The sequence below is a fragment of the Pinus tabuliformis genome, chromosome 8 (assembly GCF_031772625.1).
Source record: "Pinus tabuliformis cultivar Carrire ecotype Pingquan chromosome 8, CPIR1, whole genome shotgun sequence".
Lineage (NCBI taxonomy): Eukaryota > Viridiplantae > Streptophyta > Pinopsida > Pinales > Pinaceae > Pinus > Pinus tabuliformis.
The window spans coordinates 1,913,690,328-1,913,706,608 of NC_142294.1; positions in this window are offsets into that span (position 1 = coordinate 1,913,690,328).

Here is a 16,281-nt window from a genome sequence, read left to right on the forward strand (position 1 = left end):
ACCATGGGTTCTCCTTTGGACTTAGTGAATAAAAACTAAGTGCAAAGCTATTGCAACATCAATAAATCAAAGTATTTGTTTTATTGTTATATTTCTACTAGTTTATAGCTTATTTATCAAATAATTTCATAACTCTTGTTTTCAGGACCAAGTTGACATTCACAACTATCACGAAGATTGTTCATTATTCCTTGAACGCGACTAGCTTGGAGGATTGATAATGGACCTTAAATGTAAAACCTTAGTTCCTCCTCCTTTATAAAATAATGTTTGTTTTGGAAGTTTCAAAGACTCCAAAGAAGTTATAGTTCCCTCAATGCACAAGGCTAAGTCAATTCCTTGTTGCCAAGGCTCCAATCTCCACTAAATCATAGTCATATATTCACAAAATGGTGCCTCTTAACAACAGGAAAGTCAAATTTAACCCAAGTTCCTCAATCCTCACCATATCATCTTTGTTACTAATTCTTAAAATTGTTTTTGAGTTGATAGAGTTCAAAGGTAATTTCCAGTTTCACATAATGGTCCTAGGCACTCTTGAATGCCAAAAAATCTAACAAAGATTCTGATTCACGATTTAAAGAGCCAGTAGTTTTCTTTCAAGTTCCTTAGGTAAGTAAGTCAAGCAAGAGTCAACATTTTCAACTAAGAACTTTCAATATCCAAGACTGTAAAATTACTTAGATTTCCAATACCACTACATAATGCCTTTCTCAAGTTTGTATTTATCAAGTAAACATAGTTGATATGCCATTTGTACTTGTGAGATCTACACACACAGTGCTAATATTTTATAGTCTCTCACCTGAGATCGTGAAATTGTCGCAACCTCATATATTCAAAAAGTACTAAATTGTTAAGGAATCTCGAGGTATATTTAATGACACTAAGTTGATGTCAAAATATTGAGAATTCATGACACAAACCACAGGGACATTTGCTGGATGCAACTCTTGTTTGCTTGGCATTTATATATTAAATTTAACTTATGTATTTTAATAATAATTTCTATTAAAATTATAAAAAAATAATATTAAATTTATTATGAATAAATATTTATATTTATATTGATTTGAAGGTTTGGTGAACAATTTGTTTCCTCAACTGCGTGTGTTCAAATATTTGGAAACATGTTGTAATGGACCCATCAGAGGAATTTATAAATCGTTGTATTCGGTATAATAGTGGGAGCCAATATATGGTAGTTACCAATTCTCAAGAGATTCTTATTACTATTAAAAAATATCTTAATATAAAACAAAATCTTTCAATAATGAAATACTTTGATGTGTGTGAATATTTTTTTTAACAAGAACCTAAAATATAGATTATATTAAAAGACACTAAGCTAAAACTCAATTTAGATACATGATTTACATAAACAAATTGAAACCAATGGACATGGTTGGAATGGAGTATGTATCAACGACCATGTATAGAATTATAACCTAGCTTTTGAAGAAAATGCTACAATATCTACAATATTTTACTTGTAGATTCATCAATATTGAACTAACAAAAATCAAATTTTACAAAGTATCATAATGTTACATTAAACCATGAGGAATTATTCCTCCAATTTGATTTATGAGTCTCCTGATTAACCATTAAAGAAGGGGGACATACCACTTTTTCCCCTGCCACCAAAGTTCACCTTGATTTAGCCTTGACCCCAAATTAGCCATGTGATCAATCTTGGAGTTTTTTTTATCTAAGAACATGGAGACATTTCTTCTTCAGGATAGATTGATAAATCCACTTGAAATGTTGACTTAACTTTGTATAGGAGGGGAGAGATTTTGAATATAAATGGTGGACTGTATTCAAGAAATCACCAAAAACTATCACCTCCTAAATTTCCATATTCACAATTGTCTCAAATCCTGATATAGGGCATAGGCTTCAAAAACATTGTTCGAAGTGTGACCTAAACCCTAAGCATATCTATATTATTCTCTATTTTTAAAGCTAAAAATAACCCCTTGCTCTTACCATTATTATATGAATAATTTTCAATATATAAAAAAATATGTTTATGTTAAATAAGTAGTGTTATTTTTTTTAATTACTAATAAAAAAATTATAATTATAATTATTTGATATTTTAATATATATATATAAATCACTTGAAATATATTAAATATCAAGAAGAATTTATTAAAAATAATATTGATATTAATAATAATGTTTATGTTAAATGCTCCCACTACGAGTGCTAATGCAGGAACATCATTGTGACAAGACTGCCTTGGGCGGATTCAACGCCATCTAGCTCACCAGGTGTCATCCCTAGCCATGACATACCTTGGTTTAATACTCGAAGGGTGCAAGCCATCCTCATCCCAATCAATGAGTGCTTTGATCAACTTGGCATGATGGAAAACCATTATTATCTGATCAGCCCGCTTCAAATCCTCCCTAGGAAGATTAATGCAGGTGCGTGTGGAAGAGATTTACATTCGACTCTCAACATGACACTCGGTAAGGTAAATCTACTAATAAAATATATGGTAGTCAGTGGCAACCATGTCGGGGATAATCGTCATTCTTTGGCAACCCAACTCAGCACCGATGATAGGCATATTGGTTCTCTCCAACCTAGAGAAAAGATTTAGAAATTCACTAGACATGGGGTCTGCAGTGGGAATTAGACTTCATGTGGTCTCCATGGGAGACAAAACCGGCCCGACGATTACCTTTCTCCACTCAGCGTCTCTGGCCTATGACGAGATTGATAACACTTAGGAAAATTCGATGAATTTTCACCTCTCTTGCATGCTCCTAGTTGGTACAAGTGCCACTCTGGTTCATGACCTCTTCAATATAAACAACCTCATCATAGCGGGAGACTCAAATACTGTCTTATATTCAAACGAGGTTTGGGGAAAGGGTAAGATAAACAATGTCTTGGCGGACCTCATCAACTCCGAGATGATAAACAAAAATATGGTTGACATCATTCCCGCTAGAAATAGGCCGACTTGGTCTAATGGAAGAGTAGGAAATGCATACATAGCCAAAAGGCTAGACAGAATGTTTATCCACTTTAGCCTCATTGATAAATTAGGCTTGCCGAAGCTATCTGTGGAGAATGTCTTGATCTCAGATCATCTCCCTATTCTCTTATCATGGCCCGACAAGATCTTCAGAAGAGGCTACTCTTTTAAGTTTGACAACAACCTCCTTCTTGACCCTGCCTTTAATCTATTTATTCAGAATGCATGGAAAGAAATTAAGGACCGGGAAAAAATTTTTATTTTCTCCTCTTTCAGGGAAAAACTATCTGAGATTAGGGATATGGTGAAAAAATGGCAATATCAAAAACACCAGGAGGACAAGGAGGGTCTCAAACGGGTTCAACAGGAATTGGAAACCATTATGGAATCCACTGACTTCTCCACATGCTCTCTTGAAAGGAAATGCTGTATCAGAACCCTGGAAAATAGAAGATACTGCTTATTAAAACAGGAAGAAGCAAAATGGAGGCTCAAAAGCCACGCCATTTGGCTCGAACAGGGCGACAAAAACACAAAGTTCTTCCACAAGTTTGCCAATGCAAGAAGGGAGAGGAATTTTATTTGGAAAATCAAGGACGACCAGGGTGCTGAGGCTGTCTCACAGGAGGATATCACAAGGCACGCGGTATGTTTTTTCAAAAAGCAGTATAGCAGATCTAATGATATTGGTTTCAGCGATATAAGATGGGGCATAGATCCGATGCCAATGATGTTTGATCAAGAAATGAATGAGGCTATGTTCCGCCCTGTTGATGAGAACGAACTCCTCGCTGCCATGAAATCCTTTAAAAAGGATAAAGCCCCTGGGCCGGACGGATGGTCAATTGATTTCCTTATTCATTTTTTTGACCTTTTTAAAAGGGATCTGCTAAGCATGGTATAGGCCTCCAAACTATCTGGTCACATTCACAGCCTTTCCTCCTCCACTCTCATTGCTCTCATTCCCAAGAAGGATGAGCCTGAATCCTTCCTGGATTTCCGCCCTATCTCACTCTGCAACATCTCTTTCAAGATTATCACAAAAATCATTGCACTTAGGATAAAGGGAACTCTGGCCTCATGTCTCTCTCCAAACCAACATGCATTCTTAAAGGGTCGGAACATTCATGATGCAATGGCCACTACTCAAGAATGTCTCCACTCCATGTCTGTCAATAACTCCAAAGCAACCATCATGAAGATCGACTTGCAGAAGGCTTTCGATGTTATTGACTGGGGGTATCTTCAGTGCCTCCTCGCCAAAATAGGATTGTCTCCTGTGGTCATCCGCTGGATTATGGGCTGCATCGAAAATGTCAATTATGCTATATTGGTAAATGGTCACCCCTCCCCTTTCTTCCAGGCAAAAAGGGGCCTTCGGCAAGGATGTCCACTGTCACCCCTTCTCTTATTCTTGCCATTGATGCCTTGAGCCTCCATATCAATCGTGCAGTGGCGTTGAAAGAATACAATCCGATAAGGATCTCCAAGAATATCAATATATCACATAACCTTTTCGTCGACGATGTCCTCTTATTTGCTATGCTATCAAAGGCTACATGGCTGTGCATCAAATCTATCCTTGATCGTTTTCACAAAGCTTCTGGGCTTGCCATCAACAAAGCTAAATCAATCCTCTACCATAATGGCTCTGATGAGGATCTGATTCTCTGGATATCTCAGCTCTTCGAAATTCAATCCAAACCACTATCGGAGGGCATCAAGTATCTCAGGTTTCGATTAAAAGCTCGTTCCTACAAGATGGAGGACTGGCGTTGGCTTATCGACCGTTTCTACAACAAGATTGCACTCTGGAGTTTCCGCTCCCTCTCATTAGGTGGCAGGGTTGTGCTCGTCAAATCGGTTTTATCCCAGCTTTCGGTATATTGGGGACACCTCTTCCTTCTCCCGGCCTGTGTCATCCAAGCTATCAATAGGATTATCTCCAGCTTTATTTGGGGAGCCAAGGCTGAACGAAGGAAAATCCATCTTGCAAAGCTGGACCTCCTCACTTTACCAAAAAATTTTGATGGCTGGGGTCTTCTAAACATAAAGATCTTTGGGACTGCTCTTGTTTGTAAATCCCTTTGGAGGGGTATTTTTGGCACAAATCCTTGGAGTGACATCATCCGATAGAAATATCAAAGAGGTAAAGGCATTGAATTCTGGTTCAGATTTGATTCTATTGGCATTCAACAGGGTTCCGCCATATGGCTCAGCTTCAGAAGGGTCCAACGATATTTTCTCAGCAATCTCAAATGGAAAATTTTCACAGGCAGAAAGATTCTCATTGGCCTGGACTCCCTTGCTGGATTCAGGGGCACTCTACAGTTTCCTCCTCCTCTTCTTTTTTTCCTTCGCAGATCTGGTTTCTTCACATGGGATCGCATCATCAAGGAATGGTGTGGACTTTCACCCACGCTAAAAGACGCTAAAGACATCGGCCTTCCACGGGACCTGCTCCCTCTATGGACCAATCTTACATCCTCTCTCCATCAGGGAGGATTAGTGCGCTCTACAAATGATGATCATCTGATTTGGTCCCTATCCCTCTCTTCCTCTCATGCAAACGTAAAAGATATATATTTGGACCTCATTTCGATTTCAAACAAATCGATCAGACAACGCTTTCCAGTCTTCTGGTGGAAGTTTGGATGTCCCCTCAAAGTGACCTTATTCTCCTGGCTGGTGCTTTTCAACAAAAATTTGTCTTGGGATTCCTTAAGGAGGCGATCATGGCACGGCCCCAATAGATGTGTCCTCTACAAAATGGAGGAGGAAACAAACTACCACTTATTCTTCAAATGCTCCGCCTCTCAACAAATCTGGTATGAACTAGCCCTGTTTTTTTCCTTCCAGCATCTTAACTTCATCTCTGTTGATGCAGCGTTCGCCTGGTGGGGACGTCAAGAGGTTGCTCTACGGCCTATCCTTCCCATCACTATATGGTCTCTTTGGAAGTGGAGGAACCTCAAGATTTTCGAGGATTCTTCTCTCTCTGCCAAATATGTTCTCTCTTCCATCTCTGCTCTTTATCTTCCAATCAGCTGAATGTTGCTATATGGTTTAGTCTTTCTATTGTGTTCCTTTTGTTCATATGAAACATTACAGTCTGATGGTAATCTGTTACATGATTATGCTATATGTTTATCGGTAGTATTCATGAGTTTTTTTTTCTCATACAGGACTATCTGAATATCTTGTATATATAACCTCAATATAATATCATGATTTTCTTTCTAGAAAAAAAGGTTGGGAATCCAATGCTGACAAAACACCCTCAACTGACACAACATCTTAGAGAGGAATTGGCATAATAATGTGGTGATATGGCGACAATTGTCATAAATTGGCACCAATTTCCTAGAATCTCGTCCTTCACTAGGAACAAGGGTTTGTGACATAGCTACAACAACACAAAAGGATCAAGGTAACAGACGCATCACAGTCTAGGCAATGTTATGGCAGAGGCATGACAACATTGGCAACAAGGCAACAATCGTAAGGATAGCCTCAACCCTCAGCCATGGGCGACCGACAGTGGCCTCTGGACCATGAACGGTCCTCTCTCTTTTGCCAAGCACCTGCAATATGTGATTTTTCTTTCTATGGTTAAGTGAAATCATGTATTCAGTTATCTTTAGAATTTTGAAGTCTAGCAGTCCTAAGAAGAACAATACTGCAATTTTGTATAATCGATGCTCAAACATGTACATAGTTTTTAAAGACACTATAGTCAAGCATAGTATTTGTAATTTGAAGGCTCTAAATTGATGCTCATGGGTGGGTTTCCTTGCGGGGCAACCTCGATCACCAATGAAAACCCTATGTACTCCATTTTTGGAGTAATAGAATGCTAAATTTCAAACCAAAAAATGTTTATTTTAAATGGATTATAAAGTAAAAAAAAAGAGGTTATTATAAAAATATGTAAATTAAATTAAAAAAATAAAATTATTTATTAAATTTTATTTTTATAAGGGGTGGTGGGAGGGAGAACAATTATCTATAGTTTTGGTGGAAAAAAAAGTATTAGCGTACTCATGCGGTTTGGGAAAGATGAAAAATAATTAGGCAGAAGCCTATGGCTTACTACAAGGCATCCTCCTTGCCAAAGAAAATCAAGTTTCCTCTCTCATTGTGTTGGGGGACTCTCTTATTATCATTCAACACATGGTTACAATTCATTTCCAAGAGATAAGTTTTTGGATAATCTCTTAAAACATATCAAGAAGGAAACAAGAGATATCCTTATTATGAGTTATAACCACATACTATGGGATAACAATAGGGAAGTGGATGGGTGTGCCAATCTGAGATGCAATTTGAAATTTGGTGAATTGATGGTTAATGGTCAATTAAGGCCATCCTTCATTCTTTAGTAATAGATCCAATGATAGGCCACACAAAATCAAGTTATATTGTAAACTAGCAGCACATGTATTGTAAAGTTTACTTTATTCTAAGGCTTTATTGGAAGGATTCACCTTCAAATGCAAAAGGTATTTACCTTCAAATGTGGAAGATATTCACCTCGGAGGATGCAAAGATTATATGTCGTGACTAACCTTCACTTTTTGATGAATTGTGATGCCTATTTAGACCTATATAGCTACCTATGTTGAGGCCCCATTTGTATTTTCATGTTGTTTTATTTATGAACACTATGTAATATTGATGCATTTTAGTTGGACAGATGAACTTACTTATATAAAACACTTGATGGACTATGTTTTGTTGATTAAATTATTTGATGTATGACTTATAGAATGTATGATTTACCCAATGCATGGCTTATTTAGTTATGATTTATCTAGTGTATGACTTATCAGAGTCAATGTGATTTATCTGATGTAAGATTTACTTCCAGCATGCTGATATTAATTGGAAAAAAAATTTGAACGTGGATACGAGACCTAATAACATGCTGATTTTGATCATTAGGCTATATATATACATATATTTTTTTGTTATGTATATGCTTGGATGCGAACTAACCTACAGATTGGAAAGGACTATGTGATAGCCAAGATCCATGCTAGTGACTAGGGGATGTCGAGACATCCAATGAGGAACAGTATGATGTACATTATTATATTGTAATTTTTATATACTTGATATGCACTATTATGATGTGGGGCAAGGTGCAAATCACAAGTGATATGAATGCCTTACTAGATTATTCGATGACAAGTATCCAACCAACGTCGTAGTGTGGTCCTTATTAGGGCGTTGACCCTAGTTCGTTGAGGAGGGGTGGAGACATTTCCCACCATGTAACCTCCAATCTTGGAATTGCGGGAGGCCAATGATGGACATGCTACCCTAGACATTTGATGGTGATTATCAGTTGCCTATTAGGGAAGTTAGGTCGATATAATTGATGCTTTTTTCATCTTGGTTCTATTAGTGGTTAGATTAATATATTTGATGCCATAGGATATTGCAATAGAGGATGCATAGGATGGGAGTGGAAGTAGGTTAGGAAGGATAGGAGGTTATAAGTTAGGTAGGGACTCTAGATGGGAAGTGGCATCCTATCTTGACTTTCTTACTTTGACCACGATATCCTTCTCCCTATTTTGTTATGCCTTATTGTCGGACTACTTTCTAACTACTTGTATTCTTTTGACTCTGACTTCAGGATGAATTTTTCTGAAGTAGGGCTGTATGTAATGCCCCTACATGATCCTATTATCTTACATTATCTTATTAGCCTACATGTTGAGTAATTGACTTTTATGCTTGATTCTAATAAGTATTATTAGTGTACATATGATGTATGCATATGCTAGCTACATACCCACACCTCGCATGAATATGTTAGTATTCTAAAGCTTAATATGTTAGATGATTAAATAAATGGTTAAGCTTGATTAATGATCAAGCTTATGGTTAGCCTTAAGCTTTATTAATGACTAATCTTGAGTAGTGATTAATTAACCTTAAAATCTTGGCTTGTAATATTAAGTTATATTTAAATTGATTAGATTCTTATGAATATGTAATATTTACTAACAAATTAGATATTATTAATTAATTAATTAATTAATTAATTATTTCCCCTCTACCCAACAAGTTGTCTCCTCAAAGTTATTTAAGTATAAGGCATTGGGTTGGTGGGGGGGGTTTATGAGACATGTGAAGTAGGTAAGAATTAAGAGGGGGTGGGTGACATTCATTCAAAGGGAAACAAAAGTCAAGAAGGAGAGAATAGAGGAGGGGAATTATTCTCTTAATTTTTTTTAGAGTTTGAAGTGGGGAAGGTAGGAGAAGAAGATCGATAGGAAGGGAAGGAGAGAGAACTCAAACACATTGCTTTGTGGTTGGAGGGTGTTGGATCTATTGTGGACACACTACGACGATTGGACTTGAGCTTAGAGGGCTAGGGAACCTGCGAAGGTTCCCTTGGCTTGGAAGTCAGAAAGAAATTACTAGTTGGCAAGGTGGCATATTCTGTCAGGTGGTCCCAGTAGGAGCACCACAACCGAGTCATTGTATAGTAACTAGCTATGTATTTTCTTGTGATTTAGTTCATGTAAATGGTTGTAAATCAAATATGTTATTTATATATGCTATTTTCAAATAAAATGAATTGGTGGGTTGTAAATAAGTCATTTTATTTCCTGTGAAATTTTGTGACAAAATTTAGTTTTGGTTAGAGGACCTTGGGTTGGGTCCTCACAGTTAGAAGAGATTATGATTTGATGGGAGACTGAAAAAGAGCAGTTGATAGGACACAAAAGCATTGAAGAAGAGTGGTCAACCAACACTTAAATTTTATTTTTCATGTCATTTCAATTTTGTTTTTTGATCAAAAGTTTTTGGCGAATATATAGTTAGAAAAATAAGGACTATTACTTAATCAACCTAGAAGCAAAATGTAATATTGTCAGTAAATGGAAAAACATGTATAACAAGATGAGGTGAATGCACCGTAGATATAAAATCTTTTGATCGGATGTAACTTAACTGAGCTTTATGCTTAGAGAACCTTGGGTTGGGTCCTCACAGTTAGAAGAGCTTATGATTTGATGGGAGACTAAAAAAGAACAGTTGACAAGACACAAAGGAACTGAAGAAGAGCAATCACCCAACACTTAAATTTTATTTTTCATGTCATGTCAATTTTGTTATTTGACCAATAGTTTTTGGCGAATATATAGCTAGAAAAATAAGGCCTATTACTTAATCAACCTAGAAGCAAAATGTGATATTGTCAGTAAATGGATAAGCATGTACAGTAAGATCATGTGACCGCGCCATAGATAGAAAAGCTTTGAATATGATGTAACTTAACTGAGCTTTATGCTTAGCTTCTTTAATACAAAAATATTTTCGGTTCGCGATATATATATATATATATATATATATATATATATACCCCTCTATGATACAGTAAGTTTAACATTTGCACCTTCTGTAAATATAATTGGGATTCTTACTCTAGGACTTCATAATCGACATGATTATCATGAGTTGAGACGTTTATTAAAATATCTAGACATCATAATTAATCAAATAATTCCTGAAAGGGAATCTGCAGAGGATCCAAAAAATTTACCCAAAACTCCATTCAATTTAATTCCTTACTGTGAAATTGGATTAATGACAACAATGTATTTGAATATTTTAATTCATCTACTTTCCTTCTCTTTAAATTCATTTCTCCTTTTTTCCATCTATCTAAGTTAGTTTGAATATTTTCAATTAGTGAAATCCTGGCATTTGGGTAGCATATTTTAGTTAATCTAATCTTTAGGGTCATCCAAAATCATTCAAGTCTATTATGAGCTTACCACATAAATATATCTCTATATCGAATCAATCTCTACACAAATTTTAGTTCAATAATCCCATCCATTTTATATTGCATATCAAATTTAAGAAATTTCATTAAAATAAATTTTATTATTTATAAAAGTCTCATACGTCATAAGTGAATGGAGGAGATTAAGGAATCTCACTCAAACTAATATCATAAAAATAGACATTGAGATTGGGTAAAAGTTAAAACCATCATTTAAAAGGATACTAACTCTACCTCAAAATGGTAATTTTTTCTCTTACTCTGTGATATCTAAAATTAGTTAAAAGAATAAAATAAAAGTTTATTTTATATATTATATTTTATTATAAACAACATAAAAATAATCAAAACTTATTCAATTTATAAATTAGATTTTTAAAACTTTTCAGAATTGTTAATTCCTATAATTATTTGATGAAATTGTGATTATATTGAGAGTGAGGTGAATCAATATAATGGTAGATTTTAAAATTTTAACAATATCATACAACTCAAACCATTCAACACATCAATCACATAGGAAACACATATGAATAACAAATGTACATGGAAACCTTTAAAGGGATAAAATCACAAAATTTATTTGTTTGAATATCATTGTAGGCACCAACTTACTATTACATATATTTTCTAGCACCAACCAGAAGGAGACATCCACCCCCTGTGATTTGCAGGCACCAACATGAAGGAGGCTCTTATCCCCTCTGATTTATAGGCACCAACCTGAAGGATACACCTATCCCCATATTTACATGTGCTAACATGAAGGAGACATCTACCCCCTCTGGTTTCTAGGCACTAACTTGATTTTCCTATCAGATACTTCTTCATCACATTTTCAAACTAGAGCCACAGGCACTCTAGTTACTTTTCACACATTCAGACTTCGTTGATCTATATTATTCTCTTTACTGGCCTAGATCTTGCATTGGTCATCCCTTGCTCACATTTTATTCAACTCTCAGCTTAGCTAGATATTCAAAAGCAACTTAAATCTGCATTATGATCTATTCTATTTTATGCTTATGACTCGACCCTATCACCACATTTCACTCTACAATTTAATTTTCTCAAGCCTCCTCTACTTCAATTGGCTTACCCTTCTTCACTTGGTCTATTGTTGTTTACTCGATCTCCCAGGTTTGGTTATTCCTTGCATGTGCATCGGTTCAACCAATGTTTCAATTATCTTTCTCTCCTTTTATAGTTTATGGACTTTCTTTACCATGGGTGTCGATCCATGGTATTGACCCATGGTAGTGAGGATCCTTTGACCACTTCAGTATGCCACACCTTTTTACACATGGTGTTCTCTTGTTTTCCCAAGTTCTTACACATGGATCTCTTCCTGTTCATGTCGAGTTCACATGTCTCAACTTTAACAGTGCATCTCATGTTTTTAGATATGGAACCAACCTTTAATTCATTGATGTTCTTCAGGCTCTTTCATTCCGAGAGCTTTATTTCAACTATGTTGTTCTTTCTTCATTCTCGCTCCCTTCCATTCAACTAACCAAGAGACAGACACTTAATCCTTTAACACTACGTGACCACACTTTGCCTTTGTATCCTTTACTGGAACCATGACTGTTAGAACCACGACCAAATGTACTAGATACCCATCCATATGGCGGTATAGCAAGACCTCCTTTTACTAGATATCCATCCTTCTATATGGTCCTCTTGGAAGTCATCCACAATTCCTCCCTTTGGCAGTCCTGCGTAATCCCATCCAGATATTTGTTCAAAAATAAGAAATGAACACTTAAAGCAAAATTACCTTTTTGATGGTCTTTCATCATGACATATTCCTATAGGTATCAACATCCTGCATACATTTTGACACATCCATTGTCAAGGGTTTCCATCTTTTTCATACTTTCATCAGAGTCTTCATATCTTTCCGAGAGATTTCCTAGTCAAATCTTCTTCGTATTTGGGATGTTGAATGCCTTTATCATGGTTGCATATCTCATGATCTCTTCCTTCCTTTTTTTCACACATTCCATTCCCGGGAGCTTCCAAGCATATTTCCTTAATTGTAGTCAACCACCTCATACTTCATATGAGAACATATTATGTTGATTTCATCTAGTGTGACTTATGCTTAATTGCATCCTTTCAGAGGAGGATATCATTTTCCCTTGATCATGCTTCTAAAGATATAAGTAGTCATCCATGTTACCTTCAGCCATGCGACAAGACATTATAATACTAAATACAAGAATACATACCTCATTTACCTTTAGGTCATCTAGGCTTCTTTCGCCAACTTCCTTGATTGAAAAGATCTTCAACCCCTTGATTTTCTTCATCTCTCATGTCATCATACCATCATCCCATGAACTCCACAAGTTGGAGTTCCCGATGAAACACTTGCTTCCTCTCTAGACCAGTGAACCCTCCGATGAGGATTCCATTCGAGAATCTTAAGGATATTACATATCCCTATCCGACAAATGTTCCCTTTTTGACTTGATGTATAATGAGCCTTGTCGTGGATGACTTCTTCCTTTCCTTAAGTTTGCAATAAGGTTCCCAAGAGCTATATCCTTCATATTTGACTTCCCTGAATTTTGTTCTAGACATCCTTCATGTTTCCTATGGTGATGTCACGGGATCTTGTTTCTAATGTTATCATGATGCCATGATGCATCTTATTATTTGTTATAGCCATATCCTATAACATAATATTTAGAAGCTATGTCGAGACCTTTTGTGAGGGAGACTATCTCAGTCATAGTAGAGATCTCTTACTTCCTCTCTTTTTGGAATTCTTCCCTTCAGCTTCCTCCACTTCTTCGATGATATGGGCTTCTTCTCTTCTTTTGATATTTTCCCTTTAAGACAATCTTTCCTGTAATGTCCATAATTTTATAGCATTGAATCTCATCTATGCTCTTCTTTCTTTTCTAAGGACCAAAATTTTCCAAACTTCCCTTTCCTTCCTGCAAATGTTTGAGTCCTTTAACCTTCAACACTTTTTTCCCTCAACTTGTCTTCTTCTATATTGCATAGAAACCACAAGTCGTTGAATGAGGTAATTTTCTTATCCGCATGGACATTTGTAACCTTTTTCACCAGTTAGTTCATTTAGAACAATGATTTTTTTTTTTTTTAAACCAAGGTTAAGTATTTTTATACTATAAAAAGAGGAAGGACTAGGTCCTTGTACATTTCGAAGACGAAAGGTCTATTTTGGAGGTGAAAAAATGGGAGCACAATCCCTACCTTGACATAATAGCCTTTGTTTCTAGCAAACTGAAAGAAAAGATACTTATATTGATGAACATACTGACCAAGAAGCAAACAGTAAGTACAAAACATAGAGGGAAGAGAGACAGACTGATCACCAAAAATGGTTAACAGATTCCTCCAGGTAATGACCTTTCTTTTTGCTGTAACGGGAGGAAGTTTCTCCCTGCTCACTTTGATTAAGAGAGTTATGTATTCCACGACATCCTCGAGATGTTTGCACTTGTCTTTCAAAGCTTCGATCTCAGCTCTTTGTTTATCTATCTCCATTTGTTTATAATTATTCACACTCTTCATTTCTGTGCGGAGGTCTTTAAGGGTTTGGATGAATCGGTCGATCATGAATCTATTGGCGTGACACAGGGCGTAGCTGTCATTTTTCTCTACCTTTTCCAGAGGATTACAAGACATTTTGACAAGCCTGAAAGCAATGCAACTCTTCTGATCACTAATCATTTTTTGAATGCCTCTGTTCTTGTTGTTGGGGTGGTCTGCGCAACTTTTTCTATGAACTCCGTTTTTCCTTCTTTCAAAGGTCCTTTTGAAAACCTGCAAGTCTGTGATCTCTTACTAATGATGAGATGGTAACAGGACTGCTTCTAAGGGGATAACAGGCAGAGACAGATGATATTACTAAAACAGGGAAAGAAGTTGGAAAGGACACGGGGAGTCGGGCGATGACGGGGCAGAGAAAAGGCCCGGGTCTTTTGGAGCAGATCAAAAACAGTGAGATTAAGGAGGATGAGGATTCTAACCAGGGCCACGAGGAGGGATGGATCAGAAGCAGTCAGCTGGGAGCGGAACAGAGTAACCAAAACACTGTAAAAAGGCCAAGAAGAAAGGTGGGAGGACTGTCGAAGGTTGAGGGACATGAGGTCCACAGATCATGATCTTGTCATGATGAGAGAGCTGCAAGCAAGCACAAAAGAGAGAGTGTTATCAGATAAATTACCACTAACAGGAAAAACCTTGCTTTTACCTCCTTTTGAAACTTGCAAGTTGAAGTTGGTACAATTGTATCTAGCCACACCAACCTTAGGGAACTGAGAATCTGCACGCTTGTGGATTTCTCTCACCAACGCTACACCAAGACATATCCACTGATGAATCCTGCTATCCGAGTGCTGCTTATAATCTCGGTTGAGCACACTCTTCTTGTGACTTTGATCACAGATCTCGGGAGTGCTCCCCCCAAAAGCATCATTGCACCACTGACTGATCGGGCCAATGAGGGCGCCTCTGCTGTTGATTTGACTAATACCAAAATTGTGTTGATCCCTGGGACAGATTTTCCTCCAAAATGAGACCCTGTGCAAATCATTCTTCCTGCTGAGGATTTTCCACACTGATCTAGGAGGATAAGTTGAGATATTATTGTCAGACCTATGATGGGTAATCACTTGTTGATTGTGCATTTGAGATGTTGTCTCCATTTGTTTGATTTGGTTAACTGTGCATTGAACCTTAAACCCATCCAAAGGGGAAGAGAAATCAAGGGATAGCTTTTTCATATATGTCTTGGTTTTCTTTGACAAACTCGGCCCTCCTGTTCACTGCCTTGTTGGCAAGCGAATCAGCTTCTTGATTGTGAGCTCTTAAAACGTGCTTAAAGATGATTTTTCCCAGAAATTTGGTGTTGTCTAATATTCTTTGTCTGATTCTGTTTAGAGCCTGATTTTTGAATTCTCCACCTGTTTCCATAGCAACAATAATTATTGTTGGGTCGCCATTAACGATGGGGTCTTTAACCTGGAGTTTTTTAAGGATGCTGGAGCCTAGTAACAGACTATAAGCCTCCGCCTTATTATTTGACATGTTACCAAGCCCCCATTCATAGGAGGAGATGACTTCTCCTTTCTGATCATGAATTACCCCGCTGCCTCCTGCTCTTCCAGGAATATTCTTTGAAGCGCCATCAAAGCAAAGAGTGTATTTGCTTTGGTTTTTGATCCAGTTCTCAATCTCCTTTTCATTTCCCCAGAGCTTCCAGCCTCTAGCTCTTCCACCAATCTTTGCTGACAGTTGATTCCTTACTGAGAAAACCAAGGGGATTTTGTTATACCACACCTTTTCTTCATGCTACCAACTATTTTGGTCCACACCTGGAGTTTAACGATGGGGTCTTTAACCTGGGGTTTTTTTAGGATGCTGGAGCCTAGTAACAGACTATAAGCCTCTGCCTTATTATTTGACATGTTACCAAGCCCCCATTCATAGGAG